Genomic DNA, 12,462 nt, shown 5'->3' with positions numbered 1-12,462 from the left:
TGACGATAAAAGATGTTTTAGCCACAATAACATCAATTTTGTATTTTTTTTTTGCTTTTGAATTATAAATAATTTTTACAAAACATGTATACTCATTTTCAAACTTTTTGCCTGTTAAGCCTAGTACTGACTTCATTTACCGCGAAAAGGCCTATTAAATTATAGCGAAATCCGATGAATTGTTTTCTTTGTCAGAACACAAACAAAAGTCAAATAACAACACACAACGTAGACAACGGTATTGAACAGAGTTTATTCGGCCCGTTTCGTGCCATTTGTACGGAATGTGTTTGCATTATTTTCGTCACAATTTTTTTATAGTGCGTTTTGACAGTTGTTCGCATGACATAACTACCAGGTAGTGTACCGTAAACAGCTGAGTACAATTTTTTCTCGCGAAGTGCACTATCTGTCAACGAGTTTCGGTTGTGTGAACCATTACACGCACAAACGACGAAAAATGGCGCGACAAGTACTATACACAAAATCAGAGTTGCACTAATCATAGATTTTGACAGATAGTGCACTCAATATTTTGTTGTTGGGCAACTGCCACTACCTGGAAATGAATATATCTTGATTGTAACTAAGTGTTTGTTAATGTTAGTGATCTTGCTCACATGTATTTACTCGGGGTGGAAAAAAATATTGTTTGTGGATGCATAAATAAGAAACTATTTGTATATAAATAAATCGATTTCTAAAATAATAAATATACCTTTTAAATAGTTTTGTGTTTCATTATTTATTAATTTCGAAGGGGTGGGTTTTGTTGGCAACAACATATGTGAATTTGAGTGTGTCACACGCTCACATTTGTATGTAACCATGTACATAAGCAGCTTATAAATTGGTTGGTGCCATATGAATTTTTATATGTAAATGACAACATTTTGGCCAAAGAAACCCCAAAAATCAAATGTGGTAACCTTGTCAAACCCCCGAAAGAACGATTTAGGAACAATTTTCTCTCCAAAAAAACGTAGTACCAGCCTTTAGGCAGAAAATGTGTTTGTTGCTTTCTAATAGCATTTGACTGGTTTCCTAGATCACGATTTCGTATGGAACCACCTAAACTCTTCGGTAGGATTTGTCAAAAAGGTATGTCTTCGAGGTTGAAACTATGCTCTTAACAGTATTGTCATTTGTAGCGAAAACTACAAATGAAGACTACTCGGCTCGATATGTTTATACCAAATGAAGACATCCAACTACTACAAACAAACCCACTTGCAACTGCTATTCTAAGTAATCGTCGATTGCCATATGAGTAAGTTTTCAATGTAAGCATATTGCAGCCTACACCGTTTGCTGTATGCCTCCCGTTCATTTACATATTTTTCGCTAAATTTATTTGTTCTTGATATAATTCATACAATCGGATATTGCCCGATTATTTTCTTCTTCTCACTTCTAATCGCTGAAACTCAAAGTAATTTTTCAAAGAAAACGATAAGACATCTAGTTGATATTCGTCTATACATCTAGTTGATATTCATCTATGTATTGAACATCTGTATAAATATAAGAAAATTAAGAGAAGAGAGAATTTCAAAATAATTGTGTATGAACAATAAATGAGTTTTCAATGGATTGTAGACACTTTTTTTATTTTAAATTATTTTTACAAAACACTCTGTTAGATTATATTTGTTAATAAACTTGTATATATATGCTGATTTTATGTTCACCCAAATCCATTTGGTCAAATCCATAGGTGACTCGTAAGAATGAAACAAAAGAAAACGTCAGATTTCTTATCGTTGTTCGTTGTTGCCATTTGTTTGGGAGAGTGAAAATTCATCTATATCAATCTCTTGTCTGTGATGAAAAGTCAAAGTTGAGTAATCGATTTTAAAATAGTGTCATCGAACTTTGGCGATTTTGATTTCTCCCAGTGTTCACCAGGATGCACTTACAAGGCGAGGTCATGCGTACAGCTCAGTTCAATTTTTTATTTTTGTTTTGATTTTTCAGTAAATCTAAATGTCAAAGGCTTGATAACACAGCTGTAATTTTTTTCTTAAATCTGTAAAAAAATGTTCTGTTTGATCCAATATAACACACATATACAAATATTAAACACATTTGTAAAAGATGAGTTGTAAAATAAAGTGTATTTCTAAAACCACTTTGACGTTTCAATTTACGGCATTTGTCCTCAAGGTAGTTGGGGGTAGATTTTTTTTGTTGTGCTAATGACATTACCTCTTAGTTGTACCATGGCAAGGTGTGTTCGCGTACTTTTCCAGTAAAAAAATACAGGAGAGTAAGGGCCATTTTACTCTCTTTAAACTTTTGCTAGCAAAAGTACGCAAACGACTTCCAGTGAAAATTTGCGGAACAGCAGGATTCACTGAATAAGGTTAAGCCAAGCGATCAGCCGATATACTTTTTTTTAATATTTGGCAGTACTTGGCATTGAGGATGTCAACTTGTTCTCTTTTTACATTCATTCTTTGTTTACGTTTTCTCCTATATGATGACATTTTCAATCGTCAGATTTGACATCCTCAATGATGTTTATGGGGCCTATCCACTTTGTGTTTTGCATGTGACCTAACCTTCTATTAGTGAATCCTGGCGGAACAGCTAATTTTTGAATTGGTTGGTTTTTTATTTGTTTGCTTAGAAAAAAATAGTTCTTAAATAAAAAAAAATGCTGGCGATAGTGTTGAGGTATTTTCTTATATAAACATCTATTTATTGACCCGAGAGTGACAAGGCTAGAAGGGGAGCCATTCCGTGATATCCGTGTCGCAGGACAGCCATTACAATTTACCGCTGCATAGGACTGCAACTGCTTTACATGTCATCACCGTTCACAAAAGTAGAAACAACGTTCTCAAGTCCCTTGTCGGCAGCACTTGGTGTGCTGACAAAGAAACCTTGGACTAACCACCTTATGCTTCTGGATATTGTGGCTAGACCAATTGCTGCGACCACTGATGTGAGGCTAAGGGAGCTTTCCATTTGGTCATGTGGCGGCTACGGACACTGTGTTATCATTAAAGATATCTTCCAACAGATGCACAAATCATGTGTGGTACGAAAGAAAGCGTAATTTACCACAGACAGAATGTCTGCCATTACACAAAAATAAATGCATTGGAAAAATTACAGCTTATAAGCAGGGTTGTCGAGCTTGGTTAATATGGTAATTGTATCATAGATGCGTTTTCGAAATTAATACGATTTAAATACAACATACCAACACTCGGCCCTTGAAGCCATCACACCTAATATGATTGAAAAGTCTTCTAACCAAAGACGAAACGCTTCCCATAGTGGTTGGTGTGTGTTGCTACCTTTGGCTTTCCTTTTCCATTTGCATCTTCGATCATTCATCTCGTCTCGAAAGAGAAACAAACAAAAATTGTAAAATTTAATGATCTCGCTCTAACAGGCAAAAAAACTTGAAAGATATATGTATCCGTTTAAAATTGGCAGACTAATTTGCACTAATTTTTTCCAATCCCATTGTGCGACACTCCTTAATCGACACTCCTAATCCCATGGCAGCATCTTTCCTCCTTAACAAATTCAAAGGAACGGTGTTGGTTTCATCATAGCTCTTAGATGAGGATGATTCCACCAAAACACTTAAGAAACCGATAATTGCTCTGTTCTTGGTGTCTGGAAGGATACAATATTTTAATTTTTCAAGATTTTCCAAATAAATACGCAAATTTTGCACTTACCTTCTAATGGCTGGTACTATATTTATTTTTCGCGACATTTTTTCGTGATTACTTTTTCTAGATAATAAATTTCGAAGGAGGAAGGAAGGAAAGGAAAAACTTGCTGATTTCATTCATTATTTTTATTTGCTTTATTTATTATTCTTACCTCTGCCTTTTTGATCCATTTTGATGTAAGCTTATGTATTTTCATGTAACAGCTGCTTTTAATAAAACAGCTGACCTTTACGAAACATCCGTTCAAAGTTTCGAATTTCTGCTGGCAAAAAAGTCCCAGCAGAAATTTGCAGGTTCTCTATTTTCGAACTGTCAAAATTTGCTCTATCTCGCTCTTTCTTCTGCTGACAAATAAAGTACGCGAACGAAATTTGTGCAAATTTGCACAATTTTATGAGTTCCCGAACACCGCTATTAATAACAGGTAGTGTACCGTAAACAGCTGAGTACAATTTTTTCTCGCGAAGTGCACTATCTGTCAACGAGTTTTGGTTGTGTGTGTATATTATAGTTAAGAGCCATAACACACAAACAACGAAAAATGGTGCGAACTAGAAACATAAACAAAGTCCGAGTTGCACTAATCACTGATTTTGATAGATAGTACACTCAATATTTTGTTTTTGGGCAACTGCAACTACCTGATCCGATATTTCACACATAAGCAACAACACAGTGTTGTAGTGATATAAATATAAAAAACATTTGAAGAACAATCCCACGGCAGCCTGTTGTACGCACCGGATTGACCCGACGGAATCCTTCTTCGGCAAGAGCTGCCGCCTCAGTGTACGTGTCCGTCTTGTTTTTGTCATGGGAGAGGCACATCCCGGAGTGCCTTCTCTGCACGCTTCTGGTCCGTGCCGGGATTGAAAAGAACCCCGGACCCTGGTTCTGTTCGGTTTGCCAGAACCGCCTCCGCCGGTGTCGGTGAGGTGTAACCGGTGCATGGAGTGGGTACATTTCCGATCCTGCTCTGGCCTCACATCACTACGGGAGTATAGTCACACTGAGTATGTTGCAAGGTGCTGTGCGAACATAGCCAGTGGGTCACAAGCGTTGTCTTCGTCGACTTCTGCATCCTCGTCGTCGGACTATGTTACCCTCCTGACCTCTCCCGTGCGGCAATATACGCAACAGCAGCATCCCAGCCGCAATATTGTCAGACCAGTACCGGGAAGTATATCATTTTTGCAACTGAACTGCAATGGTCTCCGTGGCAAGGTCGATGAGATTGTCGATTTTATGAGTCGGAAGAGCATATTGGTTGCAGCGATCCAGGAAACAAAGCTGACCGACACCTGCAGCTTGTACAGATGTCACGGATACAATGTGCTACGTAAGGATCGCACAAATAATGGAGGTGGGGGATTGGCCTTTCGTGACACACCCATCTCGCATGCGCCTGGCGCTAGTGACCCCTACATGGAGTGCATGCGGATAGCAATCAGATCCGGTACTGCCGAGATAGAGCTATACAACGTGTACATACCGCCGGTTAGTAGTTGTGTCCCGATTAATTTCCAGGCTTACAATCCCGACATAAGTGAGTTGCTATCTGGCCTTAATCGTCTGATTCTATGGGACTTTAATGCGCATCACACGTCATTGCATTCTCCCCTAGGTAACGACCAGCGTGGCAGAGCAGAATTAAAGATCCACGTTTTGCATGGTGAATGAGGATGTCCCCACTAGGAATACGAGGAGGTGCAGCAGCTCGCCAGATTTCCATAACGTCCCTTGATCTACTGAGTGACGTATCCTGGCAAGCCGTCATCTCTTTGGGGTCAGATCATCTCCCCATAACTCTCACCATACCAAGTATACCAATCGCCGCTTCGGTGAACTGCCACCCCCTCGGATGTGCTAGTTGCCGAGAGGAAATTCCGAGACATCATTAACGGAGCAACCGCTCGCTTTATACCAGCCGGTCGAATTCCCCAAGTGCGGCCCAATTTCCCGACGCAGGCAGTGGTACTCACAGACGAGCGTGATGAGATTCGTTGTACGGACTCCACTAACTCCAGAACCAGCGAGCTGAATCTGAAAATAAACAGGGTAGTCAACGAACATAAGCGGAATTTGTGGCTGAAACACTTGGAGCAATGTTACTTAGGCATCAGTTTAGACAAACTGTGGTCTACTGTTAAGTCACTCTCGAACCCCGGTAGACGGAATAACAGGACCTCAGTTACTTTAGGCGACTTATTCGTGACTGATCCGAAGAGATGCGCCAGGTTGTTTAAAAATCAATTTATTGTGCATCCAGAGAGCGACAGGGCAAGGAGGAGAGCCATTCGCCGAATTCGTGGTCTCCGACCCGATGGGCAGCAATACAATTTACCGTGGGCGAACTTACGAATGTCATCCGTGGCGCCAAATCATCTAAGGCGTTGGGCCCCGACGGAATCTCTACATTGATGTTGAAGAATCTGGATTTACTTGGAGTTGAGTACCCTACTACTGTCCTCAACCTGTCTTTAAACACTCTTATGGTTCCCGATGTCTGGAAAATGGGCAGATTGATCCCGCTGCTAAAGCCTGGGAAGGACCCGAGTTTGGGGGAGTCGTACAGACCGATCTCCCTTCTCTCACAAGTAGCAAAGACGCTTGAGCCATTACTCTTCCCGAGCCTCTTTGGAGAATTTCCATTCGTCGAGCATCAACATGGATTTTGAAGACTGCATAGCACAACAACAGCTTTGCATGCCATCACCCCACACATTTCCCGTGGCTTCAATAAGGCCAAACAATGCGATATGACGGTTCTCGTGGCACTCGACATATCGAAGGCATTCGACACGGTCAGCCATACCAAACTATTTGAGGACATCGCCAACACGTCTCTCCAGTCAGACCTGAATCGCTGAATTTAGGGATAAGAAGTCAAAGCACCGTAGAGTAAACAGGGAGTTTCTGTTCCTGCGGGGTGATATCTCCGGTACTGTTTAACCTCCACCTATATTCCATTCCGACCCCTCCAGACGGCATAGAGATCGTATCACTGGCAGACGATTGTACGATCATGGCGTCAGGGCCCCCCCCCCCCATTGTTGACATCTGTGATAAGTTTAACGTCTACCTCGCTGGATGGCGAAACAATTAAAGGTGGTTTCATTTGCACAACAACCCCAAATCATATGGTGCAATCCGTCATTTTGTCATCAAGCTGATCGACGTTTTCCCAACACACACAAAATATTTTGTGTACGAGTGTGTATATGTGTGCGTACATGAGCAGAGAATATGCGAGAAAGAAGATAAAAACAAAAAGAATGCAAAAAAATCTGACATCTTAATACCGTCAAACCGGGCCGGCTGTTAATAGCTGTTCGCGTGAGACCACCTTTTTGAATCCGCCTTGATTTCGCAGCAAGAAATCTGAAGATATCTGCCACCAAATCTTCAGTAAAATTGTTCACTACAAATACGCATGAGGAGAATACCGAGCTGACTGTGATGGTCGATGAAGAAATGATTTCGACCATCAAATGTCCCAAAATACTTGGCGTCACATTTGACAGCTCTTACCCATTCTCCTAGCCTAGTGGGAATTTGCGCCACCAACAACACAGAATTGTATAGCCGATTTCGTTGTTGTTGGGCAAGTGAGGCAACCTTTTTAATTCAACCATGGGGTTTTGTTGTTGTGCTAATGACACTACCTCTATGCTGTCGAATTTCCGAACACTTCCTAATTTACATACTACTGTCGAATGGTAGCAAAGTTGTAGGGATAGTAAAAATATGACGTTAAGTGTGGTGAACAATTTTTGAAAAGCCCAGGGGCTAGTAAGATTTTTGACAGTACAGCAAATCTTGACGTTTCATTGAGCAAAGTCCCATGTCAGTAATTGTAAATTCATATGCGTTTTGGTAACCAACTTACGTGCGGCATAACTTTGCCGCCTAATTTGTGGGCAGATGTCACTAAATTAAAACGACTAATTTGGCATAATATAAGTAAAATTACTGTTTATTATCATTGGCAAGGAGATTCTAAAAGGTTGTTATTTAACAATAATGACAAAAGTACAGTATTGTGTTTGTAGTTTATTGAAATGATTGAAATGCCGCCGTTTAGTGATTTTCTACAGCGTCGTAGAAAAATCACTAAAAGTTTGTTTAACTGGCATGAGTTTCGTTCATCATTTTAATGTAAACAATAGAAAAAATAGAGGCAAATTTGCATTTGCATTCATTTTTCGTGAAGAAGGTTTCATGTACAAAACTTCATTAATATAATTAATACAGATGTCTTTAAAAAAACACAACTTGTCTTACTCGCCATGTTTTCCTCTTTTCCAAAGCAAGACCTAAAATATTTCCATATTGCAACGTTCGTATTAGCAATTTAAAACTGCTAGCAGTAATGGAAAATATTTTTTAAAAAATATTCATTACGCAAATAATTATTACTTTCTGTCTTTTTTCTGTTATTATGTGGCGCGCACATCATGTTTACTTTTGATTTTTGCCAAACGTCAAAATTTGTCAGTGTTAGAAAAAATGGTCGATTGGCACAGCAAAATGATTTTTTTTTCTCACCGTCATTTTTACATCTGATCATAGGAGATTGCTATCATTCGACACACGCTCGTTATATGTATTATCATGTGTAGCCACCACAAGATCAAAAGATTTATAATTATAAACGTGTAAATTATAAATTAAAACTATTAAATTGTGAAAAAAAATTTAAAATCCAAACCAAGCATTTGACGGTCTAGTGTGATTTGCATTCAACTCTGAAGTTGGGCAATTCCATCAGCTGGGCAATTGAGCCAACCTTCTTAATTCAACCATGGTACCCACATATTTATTAATTTTTTTGCCTTTCTGTATCTCACTGAAATTCGCCACTTTAACCGCTGATTGTACGAGACTGCAGCTATACTTTACGGCAATTCCACTGTCCACTATCTGTAAACGCGCTCGGTATCTCTCAGCTGGGCTTCTCATGATAATGGTGAACATCTTCGGCACGGGATAAATGTGAGCGCCACAAAGGCTGGTACTTTGAGCTCCGATCTGTGTGCTGTTCGTATTTATCACCTGAAGCTTGCGTATAGTGGAATGCTGGAGTAGATTCAATTGTCGTCGCTTAAATACTGACGGCCGTATTCACAAAACGTAATGAAACCTTAAAATTGGTTTATATGACAGTTCTATAATGAAAAGCTGTCAAATAAACGTATTGGGTTGCCCAAAAAGTAATTGGGGATTTTTCATATAGTCGGCGTTGACAAATTTTTTCACAGCTTGTGACTCTGTAACTGCATTCTTTCTTCTGTCAGTTATCAGCTATTACTTTTAGCTTGCTTTAGAAAAAAAGTGTAAAAAAAGTATATTTGATTAAAGTTCATTCTAAGTTTTATTAAAAATGCATTTACTTTCTTTTCAAAAATCCGCAATTACTTTTTGGGCAACCCAATATTTCAAATCTTCATTAAGTTTGTAAATACATACCAATGTGAGTGCCTATGAGGTTCGAGTTATTGCCGCCAAGGTGAGTTATTGCCGCCTTTAAATAACTAACGCTCATCTTGTTCCCGCGGCGATCGTTTCTATGGACAGGAACGGGCTTGCTCGCCTATAGAAGCTTGACGAGGATGACACCACTACATATGTCACGTGGCTACAACAATAAAACGATGAACATTAAACAGATCGCAGATCAAGTTCAAGCGTACGTAATGCTCATATATATCCCGCGTCGGGATACAATATGTAAACGGGTTTTTGGAAAATTACCTTTGTGATGGGACTTAATACAATTTTAAATCTGGATTCCCTGCGATGTGTAGAGAATGGCCAATTTTCTTACCCTGAAATTTATGCACCCAAATATTTAAGATTGAGAAAACAAGTATGCCAAGTTTAACTAAATTGTATTGTTGTTATGTGTCATGAACACTTCGCCGAAATCCACTAGTTTGGCAATAAATAAAATTATACAACAGGTTCCGCTAAACGTTCCTGCGTTCCTAAAATGTTGATGGCATATTACCATTTTTGGCCTTCCAGGCTTGCATTGCTGTTCTTGCACCACATTTAATCACATTTTTATACATATTCAATTTATAGCTATGTCTGCACGGTCCACACAATTAGGTTTATGCAAATTTCTATACCGCTATATCTGTACCCACGTTTTAATTTGGAATTTCACGGCGTCCTTCAAATGCCATAAGAAAAGAGATGCCTTATTTCTTTTATTTTGTAAAGATTACGTACATACATACATATATAACAGGGTGTGCCAAAAAATAAAAAAGGCGAGGGTTAATGAAGAAAATTCACATTATATTTTATCTACACTTTGATTTTAATGGGCTTTAAGTACTCATGCGAAATTTTCTCAATACAAATACATTTCAGCGCAAACAACGATGCACTATTTTCGCCAATTTTGTGAGGCTTCGCCCTCACCATATAACATCGTCGTATATGGGTGATGGGTAAACCGACTTAACAGAAATTTGAAGGCAGTCTAAAGTAGAGAACAAAACCGAATCTGATCCTCATATAGAAAGGCATTTGCCGTTAGATTACCAATTTGTAAATCAAATCCATATCCTTCCGAGCGGACAAGCAGAACGATCGGCACAACCTAAGTCTCAAGTAAGTGGTATTAAAGAGTAGGGTCTTATCTGAAATCGAATTAGTGTAGGAGTGGGTCAGAACAAAATAGAATTGCGCTAGCAAAGTACACAACTTACTTTAATCTATATTTGAATTGCATCGTTTTGTACCATTCTTAGTATGTATTGTAGTTTCAATAAATATAATAAGTACTACGCTCTCGTTTGAACTAGAAGTACTACCAAAAGAGGTGCTAAAAATCGAACAGCAAAGTTTATATCAATTAATCCTCCGACTTATTTTCTAAAAATAAGATGAGCAATTTCGTTCGGGTCCAAAGCATCGATCGCCGCTGGAACAGGGTGGCCATTGGTTATTTAAATGCGCCTATAACTCGCCTTGTCATATCGAGCACCATAAGCTCTCAGGATTTATGCAAGAGCCGGTGCCGTAAGGAGCATTCCCCTACCCGCAACCTGTGGATGCGCACGATAGCTCGCAGCTAAGCTCATAACAGCAATAAACACCACACAGATCGGACCTCAATGTTCCAGCCTGTGTGGTTCTCACAGCTATCCCGTGGCGGGTGTGATGCTCATAGTTAGGTTAGGTTTGAGTGGCGATCTGCTATCACTTAAACGTTTTCGTGGCAATTTTTCTTTACTGTAACCCTCTTTGGAACTCCCTCCCATCATCTATTCAACTTATTGGCAACGCAAATAAGTCCACACAAAATTTTCAAAATCCTTTCAAAGGCTGTTAATTAAATTAAATTATTTTTATTTGTTTTTGCTATTTTTCTTTTTGGTTAATTATTGTTGATGAATCTCTATATCTCTGTAATAAAAACAATTTCCCTTTCTTAGAATAAGAATTCTAATCACACACTGTAATTATAAGATTTTAAATCTTGTTGTTCACACATAAATAAGAATGCAAACCAAAGAAATAAATAAACAGACGTTTTCGTTCATTGTGATGCCACAGGAACAGAAGAAGGAAGATGTCTTTAAGTTGTCCCTTGAACCATCTAGATCGCATTAAAAAGCACAACAACTTGTAAATGTTCACATCCGCTAAAAACTGGCGAGTTCTCAATGAAATGAGAACCTAAAGTGGAACTCCTTCTTCACACACAAAAGATGTTCTATAGTCTCTTTTTCCTCGATGTCCTAACATCTTCTGCGAAAGTCGTTACTTGCAACCTTCAGTCTGTCAGCATGTTTTCCGATCAGACAGTGACCTGTCATGACAAACACAAAGACTGAGACGTCCGCTGGAGCGGTATACCTCTTCAAGTCAAGACAACCCCCCACAACCCATCTATCATCCGTTGCCCTTCGGGCGCAATACTGAAGACTTAGCTTACATGTCGCTAGAGACATCACCACAGATTCCAGTTTCCCTGGAGTGTATAAGGTAGTACCTTGCCTCGCAAGCTCGTCCGCTCTACATAGAATTGCTCCAACATCTCATCATCCTCCCCACATACCCTACACACCGATTTTGCATAAGTGTATTTTTACAGTTATGTGCGAAAAAATAGGGACAGCGGATATACAAACAAATAAAGGATCCTAAAGCGCGAAAAGTGTGAGTTAGATCGATAGTCCATAACAATTTTTTATTGCATACAAGTAAAAGTTTTGGTTATGCGAAATAATAGGGACAGTAGTCAATTTTATTTTAATTGAAGATAGGAAGATCGGGACACTTTGATCAAACTTGGAAAATGAATAACGGAAAGTCGCTGAATTGGTTACAGTTTGGACAATTCAGATGGAAAATGCTACGAAATGGATACCTAAATAAGAAACTTGCGCCAGAAAATCGAAAATTATGAGGCGAAACATAGAACGGTCAGAAAAAAATCTGTACAATAAAGGTTGGTTTACTCGAAACAGTCAAATATGATGTTTTCAGTTGGCCAAAAGAATAAAGGCGCAAAATTCTTTTATCTGATAGCTAAAACTTATTTTTTATAGGTCAAATGGGACAGGCTGAAGTCACAAGAAACCCCAAGTACATCGAATAAACCGTCAAACATGTCGGTGGAAATATGATGATTTTGGGAATGTTTCCACACAACGGAGTGAGCCTCTTGTATTGTATACAGGTCATCGTAATATGTTCAAATGACGTTGAAATTTTACAGAATTATATCCTTACATTATCGGAA

At 38.9% G+C, this 12,462-nt stretch overlaps 1 long non-coding RNA gene across 1 annotated transcript; it reads right to left on the bottom strand.

Annotated features, from left to right (window-relative positions):
- Window positions 1–7,693: 7,693 nt before the first annotated feature.
- On the bottom strand, window positions 7,694–9,901 carry LOC131994031 (uncharacterized). The gene is made up of 3 exons (XR_009396385.1): window positions 9,453–9,901; window positions 9,168–9,336; window positions 7,694–8,841 (listed from the first exon to the last, which is right to left on the bottom strand). It is a non-coding gene; the product is annotated as an uncharacterized LOC131994031 (long non-coding RNA).
- Between the last annotated feature and the right edge of the window lie 2,561 nt (window positions 9,902–12,462).

The sequence above is a fragment of the Stomoxys calcitrans genome, chromosome 1, assembly GCF_963082655.1.
Source record: "Stomoxys calcitrans chromosome 1, idStoCalc2.1, whole genome shotgun sequence".
In the NCBI taxonomy this organism is placed as follows: domain Eukaryota; kingdom Metazoa; phylum Arthropoda; class Insecta; order Diptera; family Muscidae; genus Stomoxys; species Stomoxys calcitrans.
Note: the sequence above shows the minus strand (reverse complement) of the source record. Positions and strands in the feature narration are given on the sequence as shown.